Raw genomic sequence first — 15,799 nt, 5'->3', positions numbered from 1 at the left:
TTAATACAATTAAAAAAAAATAGCAAGGTATGAAAAAAGCAAGAAAAGCACAGACTGAAGAGAAAAAGAAAGCATCAGAACAAGACTTGGATATGACTCAGATATTATAGTTATCAGAGAGAAAATTTAAAATAACTATGATTAATTCATTAAAAGCTATAAAAGGAAAAGTAGACAACATGCAAGAATAGATGGATGATATAAGCAGAGAAATGGCAACTCTAAGAAAATAAAAAAAATAATGATAGAAATAAAAGTACACTAGCACAATTAATACCTTTAATGCATTCATCAGTAGACGAGACTTAGCCAAGGAAAGAATGAATAAGCTTAAAGATAGGTCTATAGGAACTATTCAGACTAAAATACAAGTGGGGAAAAAACAGTACATCCAAGAACTGTGGGAAAACTTCAAAGGGGAAACACAAGCAATTGGAATATCAAAGGAAGAAGAAACAGATAGTGGAGAAGAAGAAATATGTGAACTAATAATGATCAAAACTTTACTACTATTAAAAAAAAACAGCAAACTATAGATCCAGGTATGTAAGAGAACATCACACAGAAAAAATATTGAAAGAAAAACAAACAAAATTTACTTAGGCATATCATCTTCAAACTGAAGGAAACCAAAGATAAAGGGTTAATCTTGAAAGAAACCAAAAGGGTAAAGACACCTTACTTATAGAAGAATAATTGTGAGAATTACAGTAGGGTTCTCATCAGAAACCATATATCAAGAAAGTGGAGTAAAATACATAAAGTACTAAAAAATAAATAAAAATAGGGACACCTGGGTGGCTCGGTCAGTTAAATGTCTGACTTCGGCTCAGGTCATGATCTCACCATTCATGAGTTCAAGCCCTGCATCAGGCTCTGTGCTGATGGCTCAGAGCCTGGAGCTTGCTTTGGATTCTGTGTCTCCTCTCTCTCTGCCCCTCCCCTCCTCATTCTCTGTGTCTCTGTGTCTCTCAGAAATAAATAAACATTGAAAAAAAATTTAAAAATAAAAAGTAAATAAAAATAAACCAATGTAGAATTGTGTATCCAGCAACATTTGCCTTCAAAAGTAAAGGGGAAAAAAAGATTTACTCTGACAAAATAAAAAAAAAAGATTGAATTCATCACAAACAGACAGGCTCTGCAATAAGTGTTAAAAGAAGTTCTTTAGGGAGAAAAAAAATAACATAAGCCAGGAACTTAAATCAACACACAAAAAAGAAGAGCATCAGAAAAGGAAAAAAAAAAGTACTTTCCTCATTAATTGATTTAAAAGATTACTTTTTTCAAAAGCATAATCATAAAAATGTTTTACCTGAATATAACATATAGTTATGTAACATGAATGTCAACAATATTTTAAGGGACAGGGGCACCTGAGTGGCTCAGTTCGGTTAAGTGCCAGACTTCGGTTCAGGTCATGATCTCACAGTTTGTGAGTTTGAGCTCCACGTCAGGCTCCATGATGGTGTCTCAGAGCCTGGAGCCTGCTTTGGACTCTGTGACATACTCCCTCTCTTTCTGCCCTTCCGCCGCTTATGCTTTATCTAGCATGCTCTCTCTCTCTCTCAAATAAATAAACATTAAAAAATTTAAAAAAATATTTCAAGGAATAGGAAAAAGAAATTGGGAATGCTCTGGTATGCATATAGTTGTGAACTAGTATAGTGCTATTTAAAAGTGGACTAAATTTGAAGTAAATGTATATTTCAAATGCTAGGTAAACCACATTAAAAAATCTTATAAACAAAAGTATTATTAATACACTAAGAGAAGAGAGAAAATGAAATATAAAATGTTCAATTAAAACCAGAAAAGGCAGAAAAATTAAAGCAGCTAATAAATTGAAAAGAACAAGTACAATGAATATAAAAAGTTAGAACACTGTAAAAATTAATACAACTATTCCAACAATTATTTTAAACATAAATGGTATAAATACTCAAAGTAAAAGACAGAGATTGTCCAATTCAATTTAAAAAATGCTTAACAAATACTCCCTCTCTTTCTGTCCCTCCCCTGCTCATGCTTTGTCTAGCTCTCTCTCTCAAATAAATAAATAAATACAAAAACATACACACAAAACAGATGATACAAATTACTAATAACAGAAATAAGAGGGTCATCATCACTGTTTCAATGGACAATAAAAGAATAATAAGGGAATACTCTCTATTTCTTAATGATACTGAATCAACAATCGACAATTTTCTAAAAAAGAAAGCACTTACCCAACTGTCTCGTTGGTGAATTCTACCAAACATTTAAGGGGACATGATATCGATTCTATACAAATTCCTCCATGAAAAAGAAGCAGAAGTAACACTCCTTAACTGATTCTGTGTGGCCAGTATTAGTCTAATACCAAAACCAGATAAACACTGCAAGAGTGGAAAACTACAGACCAATATTTCTCTTTAACATAAATGTCAGAATATTTAAAACATTAGCAAACCAAATGCAACATTTAAAACAATTTATAATAAATAAATGAGAATTATTCTGGGCATACAAGGCTATTTCAAAAATTAAAAATTAGTGTTCCAGGGCACCTGGGTGGCTCAGTCGGTTAAGCATCTTCCAGCTCAGCTCATGATCTCACGATTCGTGAGTTTGAGCCCTGCATTGGGTTCTGCATGGACAATACAGCGTCTGTTTGGCATTCTCACTCTCTCCTCTCTCTCTGCCCCTCCCTGCTTGCTCTTTCTCTTTCTCTCAAAATAAATAAAAATTTTAAAAACTTAAAAAAAAAGAAAATCAGTGTCCCATAACATCAATAAGCTAATAAAGAAATAAAGTATATATCAAATTGATGCAGAAAAAAACACAAACTTTTGGCAAAATCGAACACCCTTTCATAATAAAAATTCTCAAACAATTAATAATAACAGAGAACTTCCTCAACTTGGTAATAAACATGTACAAAATGCATACAGCTAATATCATACTTAAGGATGTGAAACTGGATGTTTTCCCTCTAAATTGGTAACAATGCAATTTACACTATATACACTATAGTGTATACAACATACACTATATATACACCACTATATGCAACACCATACTAGAAATCCTAATATTTCTAACACAATAAGACATGAAAAGGAAATAAAAATTATACAGATTGGGAAGGAAGAAATAAAACTGTTTGCAAACGATATAATCTTCTACATAGAAGATTCTGGAGAACTGGCCAAAAAAAAAACTCCTGGAATTAATAAGTGAGTGTAAATCTAACAGAATATATAGAGGGTATCTAAGTGAAAATCTGTGCACATGCACAAAAATGTTCTTTATTTGCATGACCTTAAGCTTGAAATAACCTAAACATTCATCAAATAGAGATAAATTTTAGTACCTTAACAGATCACCATAGAGTGATGGATATTTACAATTTGCAACTATATGCAACAACTGAAATACATTCCAAAATATTAAAAGCAGAAGTTTAAGCAAAAGAAGCAAGGTACAAAGGGCAAGTACAGTATTAATCCTTTCCTATAAAGTTCAAAATCTGACAAAACTATATTGGTTATAGAAGCATATATAGGAAGTGAAACTCTAACAGGAAACAAATCTATTATCGCATGGCTTAGATTATTACACAGTTTCTAGCTCAGTGAAAAGGGATAACATTTCAGATAGAAGCAGAGAAGGACAATGGCACTGTTCTATTTCTTGAACTGAATGCTAGTTTCACAGTTATTTACAATGTATTTTTCATTAAAATATACATATGTTTTATGAACATTTATGTTGTGTTAAAGGTTGCAATAAAATAACATTTTCAGTAAAACATTAAACCATAATCATAATGATAATAATCATAACAACAATGACCACCAACCAATGGGAGTAAATAGCAGTATAGACAGCAATGATGATCAAAGAAATAAACTGCAAGATGGAAAACCAAGAGATTTTTTCTGTAAAATAGTAAAACAGTCCCAAAGGGACTTAAAGTTTTTAAAGTTATATGCTAGAAGAAGATAAGCAAGTTTCCTTCATTAATTGTCTGTGGGAGCTCAGATGAATGAAAAATCTTTTCATAGTCCCTAATTTTTCAACTATAAGTGAAGAAAGTCACACTGTTCTAAAATTCTATTCAATTATGTGAATATCTGCTTACCTGCATTTTTATTTATAAGATGTATTTTCTACTTACTTCAGATTCAGACTAGGAATTAAATTGATCATGCTATTTCGGTTATTATAATATTTTATATTTAAATATGTAAAAATCAAGCTTTATAAGAGTAGAGAAGGACATTATTCTGAAACGAGGCAATTTTAATAAGATGAATATTATCAAATTTTGAGGGATTCAAAGTAAAATCTTGCCTTGTGCCCCACCCAAATTTTTTTAAAAAAGTAATCCATGAATTTTCTTACTGGTATTTTAATGCTGACTACAATGTAAATTGGGGAAAAAAGACCACATTAAATACGGAATGAGATAATAGATTAGGGTATGATGAGTTCCATCATCATTGATCCATTAGAAATTAAAACTAACCATTGCATTGGAAACTCTATATAATGTTCACTATGAAGAAAATGGTGAAAAGAAAAATTGGGCTTCTGTAGTTTAAGAAAGTATATATATCCCAAATTAATACTTACCATAAAATGATCTAACAAAAACATTGTACACTATGGCAAAACATGAGAAACAGTTCCTTTAAAGTCAAGAAAAATATAAGAATGGCCACACTCACCATTTGCATTCAGCACTGTAAGAGAGCTCCTAACCTGTTCAATTAGATAATAGAAATATAATACAAAGGAAATTGTAATGATGCTATTTGTATAGATATTATAAATAAAATTATATAATTACAAGAATTGTAAATGAAAATTAATAAGAATTTATCAAAGTTGCTTAGAAGACATAACCGTAAAAAGCAACATTACTATACAGAACATCATTTGAAAAATGTAACATTTTAAAAGCCCATTTACAGCAATATAAAAGTTTGTGAAGAAATAAGAAAAAAATGCAAGACATATAAAGAGAAGGTAGAAACCTTTATTATACAACGTGAAAAAGTTCATTGATAGATAAATATGATATTAAAAAAATAAAAAAAAACTACTTCTTCCCCAACCAAAATAAAAAATTACTACAGTAAATGTGACTTCAGTAAATTTTAACACATGATTTTTCACCAAACTTGCCTATTCCAAAAATTGAAACAAAAGGATACAAAATAAAGGGCGAACATCAGCCAAGGAAATTTTGAAGGAGAGACAAAAAGAGTAGATTTATTCATTTTACAACCTACTAAGACTAATCCCTAGAATAATTAAATTACAGCATGGTATTTGTGCAGGGATGATGAAGAGAACAATGAAATAAAATAGAAAACCAAGAAATATGTCTGTGCATGTATGAAAGCTCTGTGTATGGCAGCATAGAATTTCAATTCAATGGGGAAAAGATGGAATATTCAATAAACAGTGTCACAACAATTGGTTAGCAGTATGAAAAAAATAAAATAGAACTGTACTTTTCTCCAAATCCAATTTCAACACTATACAAAAAAATGTGAAGAAACTTTTAAAATATTAAAAGAATACATAAGAAAATATCTTTATTTCTTTAACAGCAGAAACAATAGCTGAAATGATGCAAAGAAAAAAAAAAGCACACACACACACTCAAAACCAAAAGAAACAATTGATAAATTCACTGAATTAAAATGAAAACATATTATCTGGGTAAGGACTTCCTGAGATATTCCCTTTCCTGGAGCTTGGGATCCTTCGTGCAAACTCCTCTTTGTAAAAACGATTTACTTTCTTTGGTCCCTGCACTGTCCCTTAAAATTAATAACTGAAATTATTAAAGATTAACAAAAAGCTGATGAAACTGGTTATAATAAAATACAGTGAATTAAGGCATCCATCCTATGTGTGAAGTGTTAAATGCGTCAGTAGCTTTGTATTTAAAAACTATCCCTGGGTTGCTAGTATAGGTAAGCTCCAGATTGCTCACAGACCTACAATAAGTAAGACCTAGGAAAACTCTCAGCTGACATCGTAAAAGAGGGTGCCTAATGACCATATCCCTCTATAGTCTGAGGCAACATAACCTTATCCAGATCACCACTACTGTGCCTGCAGACTGACTAATGGAGGGGCAGTTTCCCCTGACTAAATGGGACAGTGTCAAGTTTTCTTGAGGATCTGCAAGCTGTAGGAACAATACCACAACCCCCACTCTACTTTTACTTTAGTGTGTGTAAACAACTCCTGAATGGGGAAAAATATAAGCTATATATTCCCCATATGCCCTGCTGAGTATCAAGGGTTTGGTGCAGGCATTAAAATAAGCTTGTGTATGACACACTATCTTGTGAGTTTGTGACTCATTTAAGAAGAAAAAATGTAATTCCTACCTCAACCCCTGAACATACAATATTAGTCTTCGATGAATATGGTATAACATTATTAAAGTGAAAACACTGACCATAGATTAGAGGCAATTGTGTATGACTCAAGATATCCACAAAGGACTGGAATGCAAAATACATTTTTTTTAAAACTACTATCATCTGATAAGAAAAACACAAGCTAATATAAAAATTAACAAAGGGCTGGGGCGCCTGAGTGGCTCAGTTGGTTGAGCGTCTGACTTCAGCTCAGGTCATAATTTCATGGTCTGTGGGTTAGAACCCCGCATTGGGCTCTGTGCTGACAGCTGAGAGCCTGGAGCCTGCTTCGGATTCTGTATCTCCCTCTCTCTCTCTCTCTCTCTGCCCCTCCCCCGCTCATGCTCTCTTTCTCCTTCAAAAAATAAATAAACGTTAAAAAAAATTAAAAATTAACGAAGGGCTTCAACAAAAAGTTAGTATGAAAGGCCAATAAACTCATGCAAAGATTTTCAATCTTATTAGTAAATCAAGTAAATACAAGTTAGTACAAGAATGAGAAACCATTCTATATCAAATATGGCAATTCTAAAGTAATATAGATCATAATATTTCATAATATATAAGGAACTTGTTTAAAACCTGAAATACAGAAGAAAGTTCAACAATGAAACTATGGAAATGTTCATACCATTTTACTTTTACATTAAGACCTTTTTTCAGAGCAGCTTAAAATTCACAGCAAAATTGAGGGGAAGGTAGATTACTCATATATTCAATATACTCAATAAGTATATTACTCATATACTCCCTGGCTCATACATGTAACCATTCTCCTGTTAATAATCTCCACTAGAGTGGGACATTTACTAAAAATAATGAAAGTAGGGGCACCTGGGTGGCACAGTCAGTTAAGCGTCCGACTTTAGCTCAGGTCACTATCTCTCAGTTCTTGAGTTCAAACCCTGCATCAGGCTCTGTGCTGACAGCTCAGAGCCTGGAGCCTGGTTCAGATTTTGTGTCTCCCTCTCTCTCTGCTCCTCCCCTGCTCACACTCTGTCTCTTTCTTTCTCCTCTCTCTCTCTCTCAAAGATGAATAAACATTAAAAATTAAAAAAAAATAAAAATAATGAATATGAATTTGACATATCATATCACTCAAAAAAAACATATATAGTCTACATTACCATTCACACTTGGTGTTCCACACTCATTTGGGTTTGTACGAATGTATAATGACATGTATCCATTATTATGGCATCATACAGAGTATTTTCACTACTTTAAATTCTCTGTGCTCTGTGTTTTCAACCCCTCCTCACCTGTAAACACTTGGCAATCACTGATCTTTTTTGTTATTTTGGTGGTCTTGCCTTTTCCAGAATGTTATATGGTTGGAATCATATAGGATGTAAGCTTTTAAAATTGGCTTCTTTCACTTTTAACAGGCATTTAAGTTTCCTGCATGCCTTTTCACAGCTTGATAGTTCATTTATTTTTAGTGCTGAATGATTTCATTGTCTGGATGTACAGTTTATTTATCCTCTCACCTACCACAGGACATCTTGGTTGCTTCCAAGTTTTGGCAATTATAAGTAAAGCTGCTGTACAAATCTGTGTGCACCTTTTTGTAACAACATATGTTTTTAACTCCTTTGAGTAAATATTAAGAAGTATGATTGCTGGATCATATGGTAAGAGTACGTTTAGTTTTGTAAGGAACAGGCAAACTGTCTTTCAACTGTCTTCCATACTGCGGTACTATTTTGTATTCCCACTAGCAAACTATGAGAGTTCCAGTTGCTCCACATTCTCATCAACATTTGGTGTTGTCAGTGTTCCAGATTTCGGCCATTCTAGTAGGTGTGAATTAGCACCTCATTGTTGTTTTATTTGCATTTCCCTGATGACATATGATGTGAAACATACTTCATCTGCTTTTTATTTATTATTATTTTTTTGCCATCTGTATATCTCCTTTGGTGGGATATCTGTTAAGGTCTTTGGCTCATCTTTAAAACATGTTGTTGGTGTTTTTATTGTTGAGTTTTGAGAGTTCTTTGTATATTTTGGATAACAGTCCTTTATCAAATATGTCTTCTGCAAATATTTTCTCCCAGTGTGAAGCTTGCCTTCTTGTTCTCTTGACATTGCCTTTCACAGAGAAGTTTTTAACTTTAATGAAGTTCAGCTTATCAATCATTTTTGTGGATTGTTTCTTAGGCATTTTATGTAAAAAAGACATCACCATACCCAATGTCATCTAAGTTTTCTCCTATGTTATCTTCTAGGTTTTTTACAGTATTGTATATACATACAGGTCTCTGATTCATTTTGAGTTAACTTTTGTGAAGGTTATGTCCAGTTGTTCCAGCACCATTTGTTGAAGAGACTGTCTGTTCCATTTTACTGCCTTTGTTTCTCCGTCAAAGATCAATTGCCTATATAGGGATCTATTTCCAGGCTCTCTACTCTGCTCCACTGATTTATTTGCCTATTCTTTTGCTAATACCTCACCTTTTTTTTCAACTTGTAGCTTTATAGTCAGGTCTTGAAGTTGGGTAGCATCAGTCCCCCAACTTTGTTATTCTTCAGTATTATGTTAGCTATTCTGTGTCTTTTGCCTCTTCATATAAACTTTAGAATCAGTTTGTCAATATCCACAATATAACATCCTGTAATTTTGATTGGTATTGAATTGAATCTATATATAAATTGGCAATTAATGACATCTAAATAACATTGATTTCTCCTCTCCATGAACATGGAATATCTCTCAATTTTTTTGTTTGTATGTTTATACTATTTTAATGTTTTACTTGCATGAGATCCTTTTATAAGCTCCAAAATTTACAATTTGGGGATCATATTATATTACATATTTGGGTTTGTGATACAAGATAATTTTGTATAATTTTAATCAAAATTATTTTCAGATTTATTCTTGTTTTCAATTTGTAGTAAACTTCTATTTATTGTGAATAATTATAGAATGTTGGTCAATTTACATCCTAATGAAGTAAAAATTACTCTATGCCCTCACCACAGATTAGTAATTTGCAAGGAATTACAGCATATCAAAACACACCTAATACTGAAACAAGGAATAAGATATAAATCGCTCTATAACCTACCATTCCTCATAAGATTGCCAGTGCCTTGGATACATCATTCTTATTTTTAATGCATTTGATATATGTATTTTTTAAAATTTTTTTAACATTTATTTATTACAAAGAGCATGAGCAGGGGAGGGGTAGAGAGAGGGGGAGACATAGAATCTGAAGTAGGCTCCAGGCTCTGAGCTGTCAGCACAGAGCCCGATGTGGGGCTTGAACTCACAAACTGCGAGATCATGACCCAAGCCGAAGTCGGTCGATCAACCAACTGAGCCACCCAGGTGCCCCTTGATATATGTATTTTTAAAATAAGTCCCCAATATCTGCTGTTTCAAAGGAGTATTTTGCAAAAAAAGTATAAATTCCAAATGTGTAAATGTGTAAATAAATTATCTTTTTTGGTTTATTTGGAGTAGACTAGACATTTTCATATAATAGTATATCTTATAGGGTGAAGTCACTATTAATGTTTGGACTTATTTCTGAGAATGACTCAAGAAATATCCTAAGAAACAAAAGTATTAAAAACAAAAACAAAAAAAAAACACACCTGTTTGATCAAAATACCTGACTAGGTCTAGAGGAAGGACTTGATATCTGAGGTCTAAAATATAGGAAAACAAAATTTTTACTTGTTCATAGGGGTATCATGTGACAAATATAAACATAAAGAGCCTACCAAGAACGTATAAAGATGAGTTGGATTTAGACTTGATTGCTACATTCTTATTTGTTGTTTTTTTCAATATCCTTCTTACTTATTTATCATTATGATTCCCAGTGGGGTATTGTAGATCCTTATATATGAATACCCTTGCACAAGGAATCATACATATGGATTTTGTCTCCAAATATTTAGAAATCAAGAAAATCACTGAGAAACTTCTCATAAACTATAATAAAGCATTGCTAAAATTTTTTTAAATAATCTCTCCATACCTTTAATAAAAGTTTCCTGCATGTTATGATGAATAGAGAACAAACCCAAGAAGTGATTCAGATGTTAGATATCTGCTGGACTCACTATTATGTGGCTCATTCCTGGATACCAGTTTCCAGACTTGGGACATTTGCATAAAACTACATCAATAAAATCCACGAATGCCATAGGTCTACCCTCATTATCACTCTAATTATTAGAGTCATTCTTTAATTAAACTTGACCTAAAATTTTGAGTTCCATTGCTTCATTTCAAGGTACATATAAGAAATATTTTTAAATGCTCCCAAATGTAGGGTGCCTGGGTGGCTCAGTTGTTTGAGCATCTGTCTCTTGCCTTCAGCTTGGGTCTGATCTCACAGTTTGTGAGTTCAAGCCCCACATCAGGCTCTGCGCTGATGGTGTGGTTGGAGCCTGCTTGGGATTCTCTGTCTCCCTCTCTTTCTGTTCTCCACCTCCAGCTCTTGTGCTATTCCTCTCTCTCTCTCTCAAAATAAATAAACTTAAAAAAAATTAAGATGCCCCAAAATACGACCTTGATTGAATGAAAAGATTACATTAAAATTACATACAATTACATATAATTTTATTTGTCAGCATGTCCTTTTCAGTCTTCTCTCAAGTAGAGAGTTATTAGAAAAAGTTTAGTCTATTTTCCTGTCTCTTTATAAATAATGAATGCAAGTTTTCAACTGTGGGTTATTTCTGCAGTGGAATCATGATTGTAGTAGGTATTGAAATAATCTAAGAAGCACTCCTTTGCTTGTAATGGAATTATGTCTTCAAGACATAAATAAGTAAGCAGGTATTACAAGGTTATTTATTTTTCAGATATTAAACAATCTGTTAAAACTTCAGGCTTTAGAACAGTAATCTATATCTACATGCAAGTGATCAAAAAGAAAGCCAGATTCTAATTATGGATTTAGGTTTGTCTGACACTAAGAGGAACAGTCACCTCAAAAAAAGTTGCTTTCACCTCAGCAACAAAGCTTTTACCTCAGTTGTCAAACTGCATGTGCCTGACTGTTTGCATAAAAACAGAGGGGGATGCATTTTTTATGTCAAGTAAGTACATCTTGAGTATTCCTAATGGTCCAAAGGAAGGTTAATTAAACAAACGAGTTTGAGCTACCACCTGCCAAATTACAGTCACCATCCAGCTTTACCTATGTAATCAAGGATGATGGAAAAGATTGTTTTTTGAGACTAACCCATATATATGTCACCGCCTGCTTGTCACCATCCCCAAATGGTGTGTTTTACTTATCCCTTCTGGGTGATAAAATATCTTCAACACCACTGAAGTTGTCCAAAAGTCTAGATATTAAATACTTCTGTGTCAAAACAACATAATCTAATTTAACTGTGTTATCTAAGTTAGCACTTTTCAAAATCAAGTCTCTAGGTTTTCTTATATTATTAATGTTTTCAGCTAGCAATGATAGATCTACAAGTCCCTGATTTTTTTCACACATCCTTCCATGTAGTTGATGCTTCCGTAATTTCATAGTGCTTTTCCTTCCATATGGTAAGTCATTAGAAATGTTAAGTTAGTGTGTATGATCAATGTAGCCTACACTGATTCTTCTAGTCTGTGAGTTTCTTGCTATGGTAAATTGCAGATTTTTCTCTAAAAGAAGTCTCTGTACCCCCAATTTTTTTCCTGTAAAGTCTCCCACACTGTTTTTAATATTAATGGCAGGTGCCTCAGTCTACCCATAGCATATGTTAAAATACCCCTAATGCAGCCCACAGTGATATAAGGGAGGTTAGCTGCATAGTCAATGAAACAGGGTGTTCATCACAATAACTGGGATAATAACTTAGGTTGAGTCTGTACTTATTGTTTTTTTTCTAATGAGTTTCATAGCCAACACTCTGCAGTGAAGATTGTTGCCATGCATCTAATGTCAGGTGTCAGGAGTACTCTCCACATGACATCAACCCCTCCTGGTCCTAAGTGTAAAGTAATCATTGTCTCCTAAAGCAAAGCATTCATTCAGAACTCATCCCAGGACACTTGACAGTAAGTACTATAGTAATAGCAACCCACAGAGCCAAAACTAACAGTAGGCAGAGAGAGCAGTGACCTTTCTACATCAAGTATTGCCAGCTAAGACATTTTTAGTTTTGGTGTCAGTACTTAAGGGCTTTTGGGAGAACTGTGCATTATCTCTCTAGCTTCTGGAATTTTTACCTAAGTGAGACAACACATCGGCACATTAGCAACAACTTTGATAGTCCAAAGTTGAAACCCATCACTGAGGCTGAAATTCTACCTATAATAAGCAGCATATTTGCATAATCTCAGATGGAAAAACTTCTTTTTCCACTAAGCTCACATGGCTATTTGTAGCTTTCCATCACTAGTTATCTTAGGGTAGTTATTTCTGCATTGCAATACCCTTATCTCTCCTACTGATCTATAATTATTTTTAAACAAAAACTCCAATTGGATTCATTTGTTCCCACTTCATAACAGCAAGCCAGGGTCTTCATCCATCACCTATCAGAAAACAAGACCCTGAGGAATATAGTCAAGACTAAGAAGAAAAGAAAGTAGCAATATAAGGGCACCAGCAAAATAAACACCCACTGAGAATGGTGAGCCTGCCATAAAACTAGATCAAACTTTGACAACAAGAAAACACAAAAACAAAGAGATCTAATAGTTGATACTTAAAAATTCTACTCCAGTTGATGTCCTTGAAACCCCCATGGTCGGGATGGTTGGGGAGAGGGGCTCTAGGCCCATGTTCATAGTGCCTAAAAAATAAAGAGAGGTTTCCACGATGAGCAAAATGGACATGGATCATGACCTAACAGTGCTTACAATCTGAAAGGGAGGTCAATATTAGATAACTGCACAAAGAGACATAAAACTGTAATGAATTTCAGTTATGCATTGCTGTGGGACCATATAATAATGAGATGATGTGGTCCGGCAGAACAACAAAAGGCTTCCTTCAGGAACTGAATATTGTGTTGAGATACTAGGCAAAAAGGAACTGGGAGTGGTGATCTGCTGAGGAAGAAAGGACCACTCTCGAAGACTTAGGTGGGAGGTCACCTGATGCGGAAGAAGGACGGAAAGGCCACTCTGGCTGGAATGCAGGAAAGAAGAGGAGTGCAGTGTGAGATGAGTTGGGGACATTTAGAAAAGTGCTAAGCCGTTTGAACATAGTAAGCCATAAGGAATTTTGTCTATATTTTGAGCAATGGTCTTTTGAGAGGTATGTCATGTCAATTTTATAGTTTGTAATACTCTCTCTGGCTAGCTATGAAGAATAGACAGAATTGAGGCTTGGTGGATGTGAGCAGATAATTTAGGAAGCCTCTGGAGTAGTAGCCCAGGAGACACACTATGGTAGTTGGGACCAAGGTACTAATGGTCCCAAACGGAGACAAATGGATAAATTCAAGAAAATTTTTGTAAGTAAATTTGACCATATTAGGTGATGGAATTTGTGGAATGAAGGGGGAAAGGTTAGAAGATGATTCCTATTTTTTCTGGTATACAATGATGACATTTACTGAACTCAAGAATATCAGAAAGAATAAGTATAGGAAAAAAATTGAGGGTTGCTAGAAGGGAGGTGGGTGGGGGGTGGGCTAAATGGGGGATGAGCATCAAGGAGAGTACTTGTTGGGATGAGCACTGGGTGTTATATGCAAGTAATGAATCACTAAATTCTATCCCTGAAACTAATATTACACTGACTAACTTGAATTTAAATAAAATCCTTATGAAAAACAATGTCAAAAATAGTATTTGGGAAGATGACCAAGAGCTTAGTTAGCAACATGTTAAATTTAAAGCACTTAGATATATTAATTTGGAACTGACTGTCACTGAAAGCATATATTTGTGAGAGTCATTATAAAGTTTCCTCTAAGAATTTTATTCTCCCTTCTTTTTAAAAACATTTTTTAATGTTTATTTATTTTTAAGAGAGAAAGAGACAGAGTGTGAGCTGGGGAAGGGGCAGAGAGAAGGAGACTCAGAATCCGAAGGAGGCTCCAGGCTCCGAGCTGTCGGCACAGAGCCTGATGTAGGGCTGAAACTCACAAGCCATGAGATCATGACCTGAGCTGAAGTTGGACACTTAACTGACTAAGCCACCCAGGCGTCCCTATTCTCATTTCTTTTTAAAATGAGCACTGCATGATTTAACATGTTTCTTCTTTGCTCTACCTTTCAGGGTTATTGAACCTGATATATACCTAATGGTTTCATGTGTAAAAGAAAATCTATCTGGTTGAGAACCTATATAACTTCTTAAACTACCTCATAGAGATAAAAGAAGAATCCAATATATTCATGTTTATTAAAAAGTACTGGAAGGTTTCAAATGATAATATATTGATTATTACTATTATTATTATTTATATTGATAAATGATTAATTGGCTAAGGCACTGTCAATTAATGTGATCAGAGTTGATAATGCACAAGTCTTAAACATAGGGAAATTTGTTTCTAAAAAAATAGAAGTCTTTTAAATATTATATTTAATGCCAGTAAGAATACTTAGAATGTTTAGAATGCATATTACCCTTGTGGAGTGATTATCATTACTACCATGTATATAGTAAATGATCTTCAGATGTACATATACTTGTGTACATATTTAGACAGGCAAGCACAGCTCCTGTTCAGATATTATTGTTTATTATTTAAATTGATCACAGAGCTTTAGTTAAACAAGAAAGAACAGTAGAAAGAGACAAAAGTACTATCTTACTGGCCAAGGCTAATTGAAAAATAACCATCATAACAACCACTACCACTTCAACCATCCTACACTAGTAACGAGTAGATACTCCATTGCCTCATTATTTTACTACTTCACCATGCTTTACTTCCCTTAAGAAAGTTCCCAGTATTCCATTTATTTTTAAAGGGATTGTAATGGATGTGCTATGGATTTTCGATGAGCTATTTGAAATTTGAAGAACCTAATTAGGAATGTATTTACTTTCTCTTTTTTTCAGGGTGATTAATTCCATGCAAGACTTTCAGCCTAATGTTACTCCAAAGAAAAAAAACAGAAAGGGAAAAGGAGGTTCCACTTCTACAGACTAATGGACTGGTAATTTAAAAATTGAATTAAGCATTAACTCAGAAGAGTCCTTCTCAATATATAAATTATTTCTGTTTAGCCTTCTATTGCCAGGTTAATTAAATAAATTCTTTGGCCTTGATTATAGCCATTAGTAAATGAAAATGTATTTGAATTCTCTAAGTCTTGTGATGTACACTAGAGAATCTATGTCAGTAAAATCTTTCCCATGCTAACAGCTTTCAAAAGTCAGATGTTTCATTTAGAAAAAGTCAGCTTTATCTGTGGAAAGCAAAAATTT

At 33.7% G+C, this 15,799-nt stretch overlaps 1 protein-coding gene across 5 annotated transcripts in view; it reads right to left on the bottom strand.

Moving 5' to 3' along the window:
• Positions 1-15,799, bottom strand: part of LRFN5 (leucine rich repeat and fibronectin type III domain containing 5) — a 249,623-nt gene that overhangs the window by 108,728 nt on the left and 125,096 nt on the right. Inside the window, exon 3 of one of the 5 annotated variants that reach the window (XM_045450786.1) lies at positions 4,719-4,752. The exons of the other annotated variants lie outside the window; for them this stretch is intronic. The gene's annotated coding sequence lies outside the window, so the exon portion shown is untranslated. The remainder of the gene's footprint in view (positions 1-4,718; positions 4,753-15,799) is intronic. 5 annotated transcript variants of the gene reach the window in all.

The sequence above is a fragment of the Leopardus geoffroyi genome, chromosome B3, assembly GCF_018350155.1.
Source record: "Leopardus geoffroyi isolate Oge1 chromosome B3, O.geoffroyi_Oge1_pat1.0, whole genome shotgun sequence".
Lineage (NCBI taxonomy): Eukaryota > Metazoa > Chordata > Mammalia > Carnivora > Felidae > Leopardus > Leopardus geoffroyi.
The sequence above is the reverse complement of the archived record's forward strand: the minus strand, read 5'-3'. Positions and strand labels throughout refer to the sequence as shown.